The 17743-nt window shown below is 31.1% G+C and overlaps 1 long non-coding RNA gene across 1 annotated transcript; it reads right to left on the bottom strand.

Moving 5' to 3' along the window:
- Positions 1-602: 602 nt before the first annotated feature.
- On the bottom strand, positions 603-15666 carry LOC143080481 (uncharacterized). The gene is made up of 2 exons (XR_012979726.1): positions 15588-15666; positions 603-4339 (listed from the first exon to the last, which is right to left on the bottom strand). It is a non-coding gene; the product is annotated as an uncharacterized LOC143080481 (long non-coding RNA).
- Between the last annotated feature and the right edge of the window lie 2077 nt (positions 15667-17743).

The following is a 17743-nucleotide window of genomic DNA, read 5'->3' as shown; positions in this document are numbered from 1 at the left end:
AGTTTAAGTTTTGTTCCGCGCAGCTAATGTTTGCCGAAAATACGGGCTATGGACTTTGATAAATTGTTGAAAATCAAAGTTATATAGTTTTTGCTAAACGCTTTCAGATATTGGGCTGAAATTTGGTATTTGAGTTACTCATGATGAGTTACAGATCAAGTTCAAGTTTAGTTCCACTCGGATAATTTTTGCTGTAATTTAGGGCTTTTGACTTTGATAATTTTTTGAAAACCACAGTTATACGGACCTTTTTTCTAAATGCTTTCAGATATTGGGCTGATTTTTGGTATGTGAGTTGACTATGATGAGTTACAGATCAATTTTAAGTTTCATTCCGCTCCACTCATTTAATAACAACTTTAAAAAATGTTGAAAATCAGTTATGCAGACTTTTTTCTTTACGCCTCCAGATTTTGAGCTGATTTTTTATATGTGAGACTACAATCATGTTTGTGTCCACATGTATTTTTGAAATCGCACATTTTTCCACAATTTCAGACAGAGCCATTCGTGCCGCCTTGACACATCTAGTTTTATATTATTTTCTTATACTAGTATTAGGAAATATGATTATGTCCTCACAGTGAATGGATGCAATTGCAGCTTAGTAAAATAATTTATTCAACAAAACATCTACAGTTTTTACCACACACACATCAATACATAATAACAAACATTAATACAACAATAATAATAATTATAATTAGAAGAAGAAGAAGAAGAAGAAGAAGAAGAAGAAGAAGAAGAATTGACTAATATCTACAAATGCGAATACATGCCCATCAACTGAAAGTTGTCAATCGAAAATGAAATGTACAATGCACTATATTTAAACAATATCTACAAATGCGAATACATGCCCATCAACTGAAAGTTGTCAATCGAAAATGAAATGTACAATGCACTATATTTAAACAATATCTACAGATGCAAATACATGCCCATCAACTGAAAGTTGTCAATCGAAAATGAAATGTACAATGCACTATATTTGCGGCTATAATTATCTCTATATATCTCCTGGACGAATTTAAATTAATTCTAAAAAATAGATTTTCTTTAACAATGATCATCAAGAAGAGTTATTCGTAAAATGTTATATTTGGAATTACGAAAAATTGATCTGTCTTTTACAGATTTCATTCTTAATGGTTTCAGATACAATAATAGGTTATTTGGGAATTACATGTCAAATGTAAATCTAAGATACTTTAGATTTCTTTATTTCTATTGATACATTTTCAAATTCAAAAGCATTATGAAGAGTTATTGTATGATTGACAATGAAACAAAAATTTATAGAACAAATAACAAAGATTTTAATAATTACAGGTTATCTTTCTTTGTTGTGAATTTACACTATTGTTTCAGACAAGGGTGAAGATTGGTACCTACTACAACTTTTAAGTCCGTTGTATTTGATTGCACCTGTCAGGAATTTAATTGCAGTACTTATCATTTGTTGATGTGATTCATAAGTGCTTTTCGTTTCTCGGTTTTTATTTAAATTAGACCGTTGATTTTCCCGTTTACATCTTTTTTTTTATATGTGACTTTTTGTGTTTCCTTTTTTCTTATAACGTGACTCTGTACTTTTAAAGATCGCGGCATTATGTTATTGTTCTATTGTATGTCATTGTTTTATTATAAATTTGATAATACTTTGAACGACAAACGACAAAGTTATTTCATTCGCGTAGTAGCATTATGGACTCTAAAAAATTCTAAAGAACTGCTAGATAATTTTTAATCTCGGTCTGTTTCTGTAATTAATTCTAACAAAACTTTTGATTTTTATAACCCTGCATACCACCATTCCCCATGTGAAATTATAATTGTTTTGAATAAACATTGAACGACAAAATTTCTTTTTTGTGACGTTTGCAATTTCTGACGCCCAACACGCGAATCAACGAATGTGTTTTTTTTTAATTTGAGATGCTTTTTGTGTTTTTTGTATATGTCTGCTTATCTTGAGATAGTAACACAGTTACTGCTATAACCATATTTAAAATTGAGAATGGAAATGGGGAATTTTACTATTTTACCGATTATGTCTATTTTGTTCGCGCATTCGTGTAAAAATAACGGACTTTGATTGGACTGTCATTAAAGTGAGAGGTTGAGCGCTATAAAACCAGCTTCAATCCAGGAATTTTTACATATGAAAATGCATGTACCAAGTCAGGAATATGACAGTTGTTGTCCATTAGTTTGATGTGTTTTATCCTTTGATTTTCCCATTTGATTAGGGACTTTCCGTTTTGAATTATCCTCGGAGTTCAGTATTTTTGTGATTTTATTTTTCACATAATTCATTTTTGGAGCCCTTTTAGCTTGATGTTCGGTGGGATCCAAGGCTGTGTGTTGAAGACCGTTCTTTGACCTATAATGGTTTACTTTCACAAAATGTCCTTTGTATGGAGAGCTGTCTCATTGGCCCTCATACCACATCTTCTCATCTATATCTTATGGCATTCAACAATGATAAAAAAATTATACTTCTGTATTCGGATTACTTTTACTTCTAGATCAACTTTGTTATCGGCTATCATTAATACAGATTTGTTTAGTTATACAGATCCGACGAATGCAATAAGTGTTAGTTTTTATTTACAGAATGTGAGGTAGACAAATCTATTATAATATTTACCCATTTACAGTGGTGCATGGTAATATTTTATGTTTTGTATATTTCTTATACAACAGATAAAATATTTTTTAAATTTGATTCTTCACTTCACATCAGTGCAGCAAGTTTAGTGCTTATTTGTTTTTTCTAGAAAGTTTGATAAATAATACATATTTGTTTAAAATAAATTACAGTTGGATAAACAAATCTAAAATTTCATAATGTTTATGTAGACCAGGTAGGGACTTCTTACTTAAGCAGAAACATGTCTGTGTGTGGATACTAACACATCATCTCTAATTGGATTTGGTCAATCAACTTAGGGTTTACTATCGTTTTCAGCAGACATGATATGACACTTAACGACAAATCTAACCAGTCGCAATCAACTACAAGGACTTAACTTCAAGTATCTTTGTTCTTTTTTTTTCTTGTAAAACAACATATTTGACAGACACGTTGTCTATTGCATTATCAATGACTTAAAATGACTAAATGTTACCTATCACAAGTTACTTCAACAGTAGAAAATATGAATAGCTTTACCTGCCATGACGTACAGCATGTATGTGACCTGTGTTTCAGATTACATATGCAGTAGCGAAAGCAAGTACTGGTAGGAGCAGATTAAATGAGACAACAAATATAAGTTAATTGCTGTAAAGATGGTGTTTCGTCCAAAAATAATTTCATATCGAAATAAGCCTTTTACAAGACAAAATTCATTTTCATTCAATATATATATATTAGATGTTACTTTAATGTTCAATGTATGACCAAAGACACGTCGAAGTTCGTTGTCCTATTGTTTAATTTTTAGATGATTGTGAAAGCAAAACGGGTACAAATCTTCAATTAGACGCCTTGCTTAAGTCTTCTTTTAAATGTTAAATTTTCTACATCCGTTTTATATCATTCAGCTTTTTGTTGATCTTTTCTGTTCACAGCAATTCTTTTACTCAGAGAAATAGAAAATTTCCCATTACTTCGTATTTGCGGATTAAAAATCCTCACTGGAACAACTTTTCTCTCTGTAGACATCCCAGTGTGACCACCTTTTTGATTGAGTGAAACAGTGACATGCTGCGCTGTTTGAATATTAACATTTCTTCCATCATCTTTTGCTCCTGAGAAATTCTCTAGCATGGTAATCACCTTTGCAGACTCCTCTGATTGCTTTTCCAATTTTTTGTTGAAATTGTTAAAGTGTGCATTCATCTCAACTTTTTGTTGTTTTATTTCTGTTGTAAGATCATCAATGGCCTTGTTCTGCAACTCATATTTGTGTTTTATAATTTGTAGTTCATTTTCGAGACGCGCCAACTCCCCTTCAAGATATTTTATTTCGTTTTGTTGTTTTTCGTTCGTTTCTGATGAAGAACTATTTTGTTCTTCCAAAACTGAAATTTTTAACAAGAATTCTTCCTTCAATATAAGCAGTTTTTCTAATTTCTTTCTCAGTTGTTCAATTTTAATGTCCTTCTTCTCGTTTGACTCATCAAGTTGTTTATTTTTATCTTCTCGATCTATAGCACGATCTTTTAAAACGTCAATCACATGTTCAAGCTCCTGACGTTCTTTCTCTTTTTCCAGCAAAAGTTTATTCTTTTCGGCTGCATGACGTTTTTCATCCCGATCAATTTTATATTGCAGAACTTCTGACTCACGGATCTCCGAAACAGTATTCATATTCCTTTTCTTGTAAATCTAGATAAATTCAAAAGTAAGATTAAGATTTCAGGCAAAACCAATAGTGAGACCAATAAGAAACAATAAAAATATAAAGGCAAATTAAAATAAAAAAACAGGAATGTGTCCATAGTACACGTATGCCCCATCTGCACTATAATTTTCTATGTTCAGTTGACCGTGAAAATAGGGTAAAAACTAGAAAGATCATATCATAGGACTTTAACTTCATCAAAAACTACATCGACCAAAAACTTTAACCTGAAGCGGGATAGACGGTCGGACGAACGGACTAACGAACGTCCGGACAAACTGACGCACAGACGAGAAAATATAATGCCCATAAATGGTGCATAATAATAAAACAAACGACAAGCTACCAGAAATTATTTGTGTACATGCTGTTCTTACAAGGGAAGAGGGAGCACATGGATGTGAATTGATTTAGATTGATGTATGACAGATTAAACATATTGGTTACCCTTACTGTCATTTGTTGTACCGATTTCCATTTTGTACGTTATTTTTATAAAAAGAAAAAATAAATAAAATTGAGAATGGAAATGGGGAATGTGCCAAAGAGACAACAACCCGACCATAGAAAAAAACAACAGCAGAAGGTCACCAACAGGTCTTCAATGTAGCGAGAAATTCACGCACCCGGAGGCGTCCTTCAGCTGGCCCATCAACAAATATATGCTAGTTCAGTGATAATGAACGCCATACTAATTTCCAAAAAGTACACAAGAAACTAAAATTAAAAATAATACAAGACTAACAAAGGCCAGAGGCTCCTGACTTGGGACAGGCGCAAAAATGCGGCGGGGTTAAACATGTTTGTGAGATCTCAACCCTCCCCTATACCTCTAGCCAATGTAGAAAAGTAAACGCATAACAATACACACATTAAAATTCAGTTCAAGAGAAGTCCGAGTCTGATGTCAGAAGATGTAACCAAAGAAAATAAACAAAATGACAATAATACATAAATAACAACAGACTACTAGCAGTTAACTGACATGCCAGCTCCAGACTTCAATTAAACTGACTGAAAGATTATGATTTCATCATATGAACATCAGGCACAATCCTTCCCGTTAGGGGTTTAGTATCATACCATCAGAACATATATGAGAAGATCATAACCCGTGTCATGCCAACAACTGGTTTTTGAATAAATGTGTTTAGTTCCGATGCAAAGACTCTATAAGTGAATCAATATTAACGCCAAAATATGCAATCTTTAATGACCTGACAACAGTATCGTAACTATATCCCTTCTTAATAAGTCTATTCAAAGGTTTTGTTAGTTTTTTTAGGGGAATACTGACACCTTTGTGCTTTATAAAGAATGTTTCCATAAAAAAAATTGGATGTGAAATACCTGAACGTATAAGAAGTCTTTATAATTTCTTAGAATGTGTATATAATATTTTAAAGAGTAGGATGGATCTTATCCACCTCTTCTCTACCGCACACCTTAATTTGGTTCGTGGTACGTGATAGCGTGATTCCTTTGAGTGATGGAGGTTATAGGTCTAAACCTCGTCAAGTCAAATCATAGATAAAAATTATTGGTATTTGCTGCTAAGCACGCCTCATTTAACAAAACAAACTTCAAAACACTGGTTGGCACGGAATCAGAATTATGTTTAAATTTTTAGTTAAAACTCTATGTGAGCATACTATACTGGTAATGCATTTTCACATACATCAATCATTAACTTACATATTACTGAATACTTATATATTCCTACACCTAACCTCAATGTATAAAACTTTCGTTGAACTTAGGAATAAAGCCCTTCAATTGAGCATTGTTACATTAAATACATATTAACTTCTGATCTAACAAATGCATATATATGAAGTTTTGGGTTATTAATAAGCAGTAATAAAATTAATGGTACTAATTTTCTTGCACCAGACGCGCATTTCGACAATACATGTCTCTTCATTGATGCTCGTGGCCAAAATATTTGAAATCCAAAGCTTATATAAAAGATGAAGAGCTATAATCCAAAAGGTCCCAAAAGTATAGCCAAATCCGTGAAAGGAGTCAGAGCTTTGCATGAAGGAGATACATTCCTTAATTTATAATAATTTCTATTATTTTATCATCAGTTACTTACTTTTCAAATTTTATTCGTATACAATATAGAGATCAATGAATTTTTCGTTCTTATAAATAAAATAAGAATCAACACATTCTAGAATTTGAAATAAAGCTTCATTAAAGCATCCGCTCTTAAAAACATCAATTATTACTAATATGGGGCGAATTTCTAGGACAATCAGGGATTTCAAATAAAAGGTTACCACTATCTGATTTTATATCGACACAAAATAGCTTCTTGCTTTAGCGACTATTTATATCGAAGTTACCTTGGTCATACAGGTGGGTTTTTTTTTTAAGATATTCATGTTAATTGTAGAAACAGTTAAATCATTTGATAGCATGAAAAGTGTATCCTCAAGTCAAAGAAGTGAACAAAATTATTAGAAAATCGGAATATATTAAATCACAATTTACACCTATGTTTCAAAGGTGTTGAACCTCAATTACAATATTTTTGGCTGGAATAATATTAAATATTGATCCGGAATACAGATATTCTATTGAACATATTTTTTTGTAGAATTTATAAACATAAAAAGCATATAATGCTTAAACTTCAAAAGGATTCCTTTCTCTTTCTTTAAACTAATTTATCAAGACAGCACTATAGGGTAATATCAGATTGTTTATTTACCCTATTGTAATCAGCATGTCTTTCCATGAAAACAAAGTGATATAGAGCAACAGTTTTACTCAACTTGTTTTAAACTCGTTTTTTTTTTTTATAAATGTTGTTCCCGTATTAGAAATCAGACACAAATGATTGGCATGGAAGTCAAAGACGCTTTCTATAAATTAATATTTTATCACATTCAAAATTTCTTAAATTATCATGTTTTACAAGGAAAAAAGAAATCACCAATGACAGAAAACACTGACGAGCTCTATATGGAAATGGTGGTGTTTGTTTGCAAAAGAACTATCAAAACTTTGAAAATTCGAAAAAAGGCCGAATCAACAATTTGACATTAAAAATATATTATTTATCAGTTGTTATGACAAGAATACATCATTTATTTTTAAATGCATATACAATAAGATATTAAATGATAAAGTAAATTTAATCTGCATTTCGTCATTTCAATTAAAAACACAAATCCAATAGAATAATAACCAGCATGTTTATTTTTTAAAACAAATTTGTAATCGACAAATCATGTATGCATTTAAAATTCAGTTATAACTAAGTTGATTCGTATTAAATTCATTTATAGGCATTCGATTATACATAAAAGATTTTAAAATATCAAGATGAAAAGTTTATATTATATGCAAAATATTTTGAATTTAATAATTTCTATTGAAGTCAAAAAGGAATGACATCATCATATACCGGAATATAAAGGCAATATGGGATATAGACGTAAAAGGCTAAATAAACAACAAAAAATTATTTCATACCATACATCATTTTTTAATTGTATTTTTTCTATTCATTATAATTCTGTTTTTCTATTTCTATTTTTATTCTTATTTATATCTCTTACCTGCGGGAAGGGGGACAACAATTATGAGGTGGAACCCTTTATTTCCTAGTTATAATGAGTAAACATCCTGTTGAATACTGCACTGTTAGTGTTTTGTTTAAATTTTCCTTTACTTTTAGGACGTATGGTCTAGACAGAAACATGACAGTTTTTTTTCTGTCCGTTTCTTTGGTCGTTATAGTCGGACGTTAGATTTTGTCAGTTTGTATTAGCTCGCATTTTGAATTTATCCTAGCAAGTGGTATATATTTGTACATACATTTTTACATGCAAAGTCACCGGTAGTCATTAGGTTTATGGTCTTTTGAAACTTTAAAACCAATGAAATAAATTACGAAAAATCTTGTCTCATAGTATGTTGGACACTCAATGATATTATTTTAACACTTTTGCATTTATCTGACTGTTAGTTAAATACTTCAAAAATTGTTTCGATTTTCTTCAGTGGCGGATCCAGAAATTTTCATAAGTGGGGCCCACTGACTGACCTAAGAGGGGGCGTCATGAGTACTATTGTTAATCTGTTTGTCTTTTTCATTTTAGGCCATGGCGTTGTCAGTTTATTTTTCGATTTATGAGTTTGACTGTCCCTCTGGTATCTTTCGTCCCTCTTTTCAAAGATTCAAGACTAATGGTTGTTCTCACTGTAATTTTGAATTGTTCAAAACAAGTACGAAGGATTTTGTATTCAAGAATAGATCCACTTGACGAAACTTTTTGAAGTTCTCAGTGCATTTTAATTTTTATTATATTTTGCCTTTACTAACTCTCTATCTTTCGTCCCTCTTTTATAGACACAAATCATAAAAACCAATTAATATTTACAAGATTGATGAAGTCATAATGATTTTATAACATTTATTACAATTGGATTAGATAAGTATGCTGCTTCCCACAATTGCCACTTTTAATATATATTTTTTTTGTACAGGTTAAAAAAACAAAGTATTTTCTATATTTATCCAATACTTTAAATATTTCATCCAACCATATGTTGTGGGAAATATATTCTAAATGAACATTTGCAGTATTTAAATAGCAGCAAAATATCATTTACTGTTTAATTGTTAACAAAATCTTCATAAACGTCTAAAATTATTTTTTTGTGTGGTAAAGGCAAGGAAATGTCATAATTTCTAACCCAGATTTTCATGGACAGCCAGAAACTTTGTACAACATTACATTCATGAAAATGTAAAAAAAAATAATAATTTACTCTGATTTCTGAACAAGAAGTACAAACAACAGTTTCTCTTGAATTTGAACAACATGATAGACTCCCTACAATCTTATTAAATCAAAAAGCATGGAGTTGATAGTTTTCAAATCTTCAATCTGCTATCCATTTCTCGTGTATTACGGGAGAATAAAATTAACATACTTAATACTTTAACATCTTCCAAAAATAATTCAACGAAAAATTTACTTTTTTTAACTTTATCTGTCAATCTATTTTCAAAATCGTCCGATTTGTATTACATTGTATCATACTTGTCCATACATTATCTTATACCTTATCATTAATAAAGAATACACAATTTTCAATATATTTGAATTTGAAAGTTCTCTTGTCATCTAATTTGATGTCTTAGTTCAGCCACATGGACTGAGGAGAAATATTAGTATTGTTTCCGACTTTTGAACTTATTTCCAGCTTGCAAATATTTTTACAAGGATATCATGACAAAAGGGATGGGCTTTCTTATCTAGATAAAGTAATTCATCATAACTTAAATGAAAAAAATGTGTCTTCCCCAAAAATTTGTATATAACTTAGCAGCAAATTTTCCAAGGCGAGTAAGTTTGTGGATCTAATAATTACAACAGCCGAGAAATTTTTACACTGTACCAAACAAAAGTAAATATTAGATTTCTCAAGACATCAGGCATTACCGCTCACTACTTTCCTTTATCTGGTGGGTTATTTTCATCAAAAAAGTAAATCATGTATATTATAAATCCCCTTCAGAACTCTTTCTGGTAGGTTATGAAGGACATTCAGAACATGAACCAATATTTGAAGTGCTAACGTTTTGTAACCCTTCCAATATATGTCAGTTCTCCGTAAGCCAAAGTATTTAATAATAAATACATATTGTTTATCCTAGCTGTACAATTGCAAAGAGTACTATATATGTACTTTACCAAACTGAAACCATATCCTTAATAGTTTAAACCTACCAGAAAGGTTCCAATCAATTTTTTTTTTTTTAGGAAAAGTTTTAACCCAACCCATTACACTTCAGACCAGCACATTCTGAAAATCTATCAAACAAAAGTACTTATTGATTGAGGGACTTTTGGTCACCATCCAGGACTAAGGAAGAGTCGTCAGCATATTGACTGAATACAATTTTGGGGTCATATGCTGTTACACCAGCAATTAACATCAGGGTCATTTCTAATAGGTGTACTAAGTAACTCAAGCACTGAAGTCAATAGATAAGAAAGTATCCGTTATTTAACACAGTGCTAGAAGTATCATAATAGCATGTCCTTATCGAAATTTTGAAGGCTTCTTATAAATGTATGATCGAACCCATAAAACTGCATGCCTCTAATATAAAGCCGGTTCCATTCCATTTAAAGTAATCGTACATAAATGTCGTCTTCTTCCATCTTTTCGGCTAGGTCATGAATAAATCTAGTTCATTCCCCTATACATCGAACTTTAGTAATCCCTTTTTGAGTTCAATGGTTGACTTAAATTGCTATAGCTATCTTATAAATAAAATTGAGAATGGAAATGGGGAATGTTCCAAAGAGACAACAACCCGACCATAGAAAAAAAAACCAACAGCAGAAGGTCACCAACAGGTCTTCAATGTAGCGAGAAATTCCCACACCCGGAGGCGTCCTTCAGCTGGCCCCTAAACAAATATATACTAGTTCAGTGATAATGAACGCCATACTAATTTCCAAATTGTACACAAGAAACTAAAATCAAAATAATACAAGACTAACAAAGGCCAGAGGCTCCTGACTTGGGACAGGCGCAAAAATGCGTATGCACACCAATATACGAGTGATGAATCCCGATTCTTTATTGATAGTGAGTTCACCAAACTCTTAGGCCTCATTTGTACATCTAAACAATGGAATCCCAATATCATTTCAAAACATGTTGTAAGACTCAACAGTAATCCATCTATACCAGGGGTTTATAAATTCTTCTTAAATTTAAGAGACAACAAAAATTCTTGCATTGTTTAAGGAACCATAAAGAGACTCACTTCATACCTCAAAGTGACTCATTAAGTTTATTAATAATATGATTGGAACATGTGAGATTCAATTAACAATGTATTAGGTTAAATCTACTATTTTATACATAAGGAAATAGCAGTTCAAAGTCAGAAATATGACATTTGTTTTCCATCCGTTTGATGTGATTTTGATATTTGATAAAGGACTTTCCGTTTTGAATTTTCCTTGCAGTTCAGTATTTTTGTTAGTTGACTTTTTTTTTTAAAATAGAATGCATTTTTTTTTTATAAAATTGTTTTGTTCATTTACAATATCATTTGGATCTGTTAACTCTCATTTTTATTTTTTCCGGCTTTTTAAAAAAAGACGAAAATGACCTTATAGATCCGCGGACTTTCATATTTAATCAAATCCCATAATTTTACCTTTCACTACGTAAGAAGCTTAAGGATGTTTTGTCGATAGATTTGCAATTCAATTGACTGCAAGTTAAATACGTCGAAAACGGTTTCGATTTTCTTGTACATTATTAATAATATTGACATGACTAATTAATATTTTAAATGCTCAAATTATTGCTATTGAATGTATAAAACAGTTATAACAGAATAACATGGCCTACATATATACTGAGGACATAAAATGCGATTACTGTAAGAACTTCCTTGTTAAGTGCATTCCAAACAGTTTTGATTCCATTGTGAAATGTTGACGAAAGTTTGCATATAAGCTATATTTCACCTATTGAATTCAAATATGTAATATAAAATGCTACTTTCAGGTATAAAAAGGGTTCATTTTGGAAATTTACTGAACATTTAGGTGTCTTGGACGTTTCTATCCTTTGTTTCAAACTACGATTTTTTTGTAGAAAAATACGGAATATCATCTCTACAATAGTGTTTTTTTTACAGCTGATGACCATTATGTAAATTAGTTTTGGGTTTTTAACTGCTCTATAAATATGTAAATACGTCGACATCATCGAGTGCCAAAAAACATTCCTTATCGCTTGCTATAAATTCATTTCTTTAGTAAATACTCAAATATTTATTTTAGAACATATTTTAATATTACTAAAATGTGTTATATGTATGTAAGTAAACACTATTAATATCTATGCAGACGTACATAAAACTTGTGTTAACGCATGCGGAAGAATATCGCAAGAACGATTGACAATCTCCTGTAAAGGAGGTGAATATTATATACAGAAACATATCTGTTATTGGTCCTTGCTCTCTCGTTTTGCGGGAAAATATGAATGCCTACTCAAATCCAATAAGAAAAATCGAAATATTATAGAAAAGTGTCCACCATGCACTTGCACTGCACTATTAATAATTAGTAGAATAGAATGATATACAAATGGCTGAAAATTATATATACATGTAACTGTAATATATAAATATTAATATAATATAAACCAGAGTATATTGATTTGTATCACTACAATACATACATATACATTACCTGAAGATCTGTGAAAGCAGTGAAAGTACTAGTAAAAGTGATGTCTATTGAGTTGAAACCGTTATCATCTTTTAATAATTTTCTCATAATACTAGATTAAAACTGACGTGGAAAGGTAACACCCGGCCCCGAAATCTTCATTTTTATGAAGCCCAGGTGGACATGTGGTCTAGCGCACCGGTTACAGTGCAGGCGATTTGGTATCACAATATCTCAGTAGCATGGGTTCGAATCCCGGCGAGGGAAGAAAACAAATTTGCAAAAGCAAATTTACAGTTCTAACATTGTTGGGTTGATGTTTAGACGGGTTATATATACATAATGTACACAGCCATGTATCACCATGACTGCTATTGATCCTATGGATAAATATGGTGTAGCGTTGTCACTGACTCAGACGTTTATATAATAGTTCTTACTGTGCTGTTGAATTCCCTTTCATTTATTTATCTTCCACACAAGAACTTGTCTCAGATAATACATCTGTACATTAACCTCACTTTCAGGTATAAAGATGTGATTTTTTTCTGAGACAAGTGCTTGTGACCATTCACAAGAACTTGCGGTCATTCGATGTTCAGTACTTCTGTATTTTGCTTGTTTTCAAAGGAGGACGCAACGTTTAACATAATCTTGTCTTGAGTCTTATGTTGACGAAACGCTCATGTGGCGAACCAAATAATAAGCCTGGTGTCTATGAAGAATGATATTATATCCATTTCTTTTGAAACATCAATAAGATCTCACTTTTTTCTTTTTGATAATGGTACTGTCTACTGTTCGTCAATTCGTGTTGTTTGATATTCTATTGGTAAATCTTGTTCCTTTCTGTGTTAATATTTGTAACATATCGATAAAGAAAAATATTTCATACTTATAGAATTAAAAAAATTCCATACAATCAATTTGAAGAGTATTGTCGATACTTCTAAACACTATATAATTTTTCCAAAAATTCTAAATATCTCAAAATAAAGATACCTAAATTCTCATTGTTAGAGTATCAGTATCTAAAACATTGAGTCGTTATTAAATTACCAAACTCAATTAATAAATCGACAAACTATTTTAACAAATAGTTATCTCTCTCTCAGGCAAGATGACTTTAGATGGATTTTGTAATTCTTTTAGTCATTTAGCTCTCTACGTTTAGGTATACTAGAACACACCCGCGAAATTGCGGGTATTTAGAGCTTATGAGATTTTGTGTCTGTAGAATTTCAGTAAAAGATTTTATATCTGGAGAATTTCATAAAAGGTATCAAAATTCATAGGTACTTGAACACAGTTTAAGTCCTCTCCCTTGTTTCCAAAGTGCGTTATTTTTTTCTGTTAAATTCTACTACTATTTGCGCGTTTCTGTATACTATGAACATACGTATACTGTTTATGTCACAACTATAATGTTACTTATATGACAAATAAAGATATATATCTAAATAAAGTGTATTAGCTATTAACTATGAATTTCTTTTCCTAGACGATCACTGCTATATTATTTAGAGAGTCTCTATCAACGCAATAATTTGGAATCCTCGAGTACTGTTATAAAATTTATGTGCAAGTTTAAAATCGGAAGTCCTGTTTGATTTACATTCAAAAGCGAAATTGCGGACATATTAAGCTTGGTTGAAATTGTGTTAACTATTTTAGGCTGAATTTTTGTGAAAAAAATTATGTCTGGAGAATTTAAGAAATGATATCAAAATTCATATAGGTACAGGGAGACAGAACAATAATTCTAAGCCCTCTCAATTTTTCAAAGTCCGTTATTATTTTGTTTTCTGTTATATTTCATTATTTTCGCGTTTCTGCATACTTTGAACATACGTATCAATATTATAAATATTGAAGTGTATTCAATTTTCTATTAACTATCAATTCTATAAAGTTTCTTTTCCATGGGATCACTGCTATATTGAATCTTAGTATACATGGGGATGATGCAGATAAACGTGAAAATAATTGTCTTGTCACCGTCCGAGTACTTCTGAAAATTGTGTGTAAGTTAAAACCGAGGTATAATAGTAGTGGTTCTTACGATCTAAAAACCACGATATGGACAACGCTTTGACTGACTTACTTATGTATCATTTTTGTTATCTATCATACGATTGGTTCTCTATGTTAAATGCGACTATGCATGGACACAGAGTCATGATGATTAATTTATTGTGGAAGGAAGAGAAGCGACACACAAAATGAGGTCTTCTCGTTTAATAGTATAGAAGTGTTCCTAATAAAGGTTAAACATGCAAAGAAGGACGCAACACAGTCGTTCAGTTTTGTTTTTACTTTTTTATATTAAGTAAAGTGTGTTCAGGGTATATATGATTTATTTACAAAATTATAAATTCAGATTACAAAACTAGATATCAAACTTGAGTTTAAATTATATCTATAGCACTCCGTAAAAATTTACGTCAGAAACTATTTGCATTTTCGCCTTTATATTTCTTTTCAAATTTTTCTGAACCTGGACGTATATATCATTATAATTGTTTTTAATTCTTTCTACATACAAAAACCTCGTTTAATTTTTCACGACTTATATACATACATTTTTTTATATGAATACACCAATGAATTGATTACATATATCATTTCAAATATTTATTGTAAAATACTTCCTTCACATGAAATGTTGGCTGTGGAAATATTTTACCTTACCATGACAAACATTTTTTAGTGTTGTCTTAAACCTTAAAAAAATGTGTTACATTTAAATGTACGAAGTTTCAAAAAATAAAATTATATCGTAAATACCCTTACATATTATATGTAACAATTTAAAATTAAAATGATAGAAAAAAGAATAGAGAAACAGTTATTCGTAATTATCCTCCAACCAAATAGAACTCTCAAATATTAGTATTTGACATTGAGTCTGTAGCGATGTTGTTAATAAATGTTCATATATGAAAAAAGTAAAAAAAAAGCAATATCTTTATAGGGAATGTCGTAGGCTTACAAAACTTACCCGATACAGTATGTTTCAATTCCAGAGATATACTTTTAACAGTTATGCAATCACCTGTCTGTTATATTGTGGAATGTCCACATTTGTCACGCTCCTATATAGTATTTAAAAAAAAGATTTTGAATCAATTAATTTTGATATTTAAATCGTTATGACAATACTGTATTCATGAAAAGAAAAGGAATTCTATTAAATTTACAAGGACATTAAATAGCTGACAAATTGTCTAACTAATGTTAAAAGAACCTGTAATATGTCGGACATGTAGACTGTTTGTAAAATTCTACTAAAAGCGATGTTTTTTCATCTTCAAATTCTTGAAATCAAATCTTCTCGACTTCACAGTACCCCTGTTAACATCTTATGTGTAACGAAACATATTTCCTGATTATGAACATTTATTTTAATCAACAATAATAACAAGGCCTCAGAGTTACTGCATGTGAAACAACATACTCCAGGGGTAGTGTGAATCAAATGCCAATACAAAAAGATTTATGTAAAAGTACTTATAATGAGACTCCCTTTCCACTCGCAATAGTTTTTGAAATATAAGCTTTTCTTCTTTCAGACAGACCAAAAGTATAAATCCTACTTTGTTTCATTAAACAACTTTAGGCAATACATAGAAAGAAAAGAAAAATTTGGAGAAGGAACTGGCGGACTTGATCTAGAGTCGTCGTGTTAGCATTCACTGAAGCTGAACAGTACATTCTTTTAACAGTATCAAGAAATGTCTCCTCATCCAAAATTCCAGTGATGACATCATCACTTGAAACATCAAAAGTCACTAATTTGTTGATAGAATTATCATCCAGTATTGCCGTAATCCACTTTTCGTGGGAAAATCCATGAAATTTGGGAATAAAATCATTTCCTCCAATACAACATGCTATGGCAATGTTCCTTCCAATTCCTTCATAAAACGATTTTCTAGTACTTCTATAATTTCAAGTAATGTTGAAAATCTCTGACTTTGGATTTTGAAGCATCACAAATACAGAATTTGTGAAATTTCCGGATGTTGTACGTGGCCAGTAAATTGATAGAGCAAATAGATGAATAACGATACTATCAATATCTACAGATGTGACACTACTTATTACAGATTCACCAAATTCCTTTAACTCATCTTTAATATTGCTCAGCCAGTCTACTTGCGACATTTCTGCTTCACCTTTCCTTTGTTTGATGTTTTTCAAAAGGGTTGTATTTTGGTACCCCTCATTTGTAAAAGTTGCTCTGACTGGTGTAGTGTATCTTATATGTGGACATGAGCCTTCATCAGTTGACGTACAGTCACAATTACTTAAAACCAATTCACTATCAACATCCTGTGTCAGATTGCGTTTGATTTGTAGTTTGCTGGTTGCGTGTAAGATAGTTACCTATCATCTTTTTTTCAATTTCCGTGTTGATTTTGACAACTTTTGATAAGATAAAAAGTAAAAACACAAAATACTGAACTCCGAGGAAAATTCAAAAAGGAAAATCAAAAATCAAAAGGCAAAAGGCAAAATCAAAAGTCCAAACACATCAAACGAATGGATAACAACTGTCATATTCCTGACTTGGTACAGGCATTCTCTAATGTAGAAAATGGTGGATTGAACCTGGTTTTATAGCTAGCTAAACCTCTCACTTGTATGACAGTCGTATCAAATTCCATTACATTGTCAACGATGCATGAACAAAACAAACATACTCAAAGAGTAAAAAATGTCAAAAATAGGGTACAGCAGTCAATATTGTGTTATCAATAAAATGACATGATTTCATCTCCTATTTTCAAATGGGATATTGAGAATGGCATTGATTTCTGTCGCTTTTGTCTTGAGACTGCCTTGAAATCATCTGAAGTGAAGCTGTAGTTTTCCTCACAGATAACAATATACTGCAAATTTGGGAGTTCTTTATTTAAAAGGCTATTATTGATGTTTTGCATGTATTCATCTCCTGTTGAAGCTTTGGTTTTGAATTTTTATTCCTGCAAATTCGACTGTTGCATACCTTATTTTGAGCCTTTCTTTAGTTGGAAAATCGTTGACGTCTCTGTAAATGTATCCATGTTTTTCAAGTAGGTCTTCAATTTTAAAGCTGTCTGTAAAGGGAAAGCAGTATGATAGGGTTTTATACAATGCCCGCTTTATTCCTGA

The sequence above is a fragment of the Mytilus galloprovincialis genome, chromosome 6, assembly GCF_965363235.1.
Source record: "Mytilus galloprovincialis chromosome 6, xbMytGall1.hap1.1, whole genome shotgun sequence".
NCBI classification, from domain to species: Eukaryota; Metazoa; Mollusca; class Bivalvia; order Mytilida; family Mytilidae; genus Mytilus; species Mytilus galloprovincialis.
The sequence above is the reverse complement of the archived record's forward strand: the minus strand, read 5'-3'. Positions and strand labels throughout refer to the sequence as shown.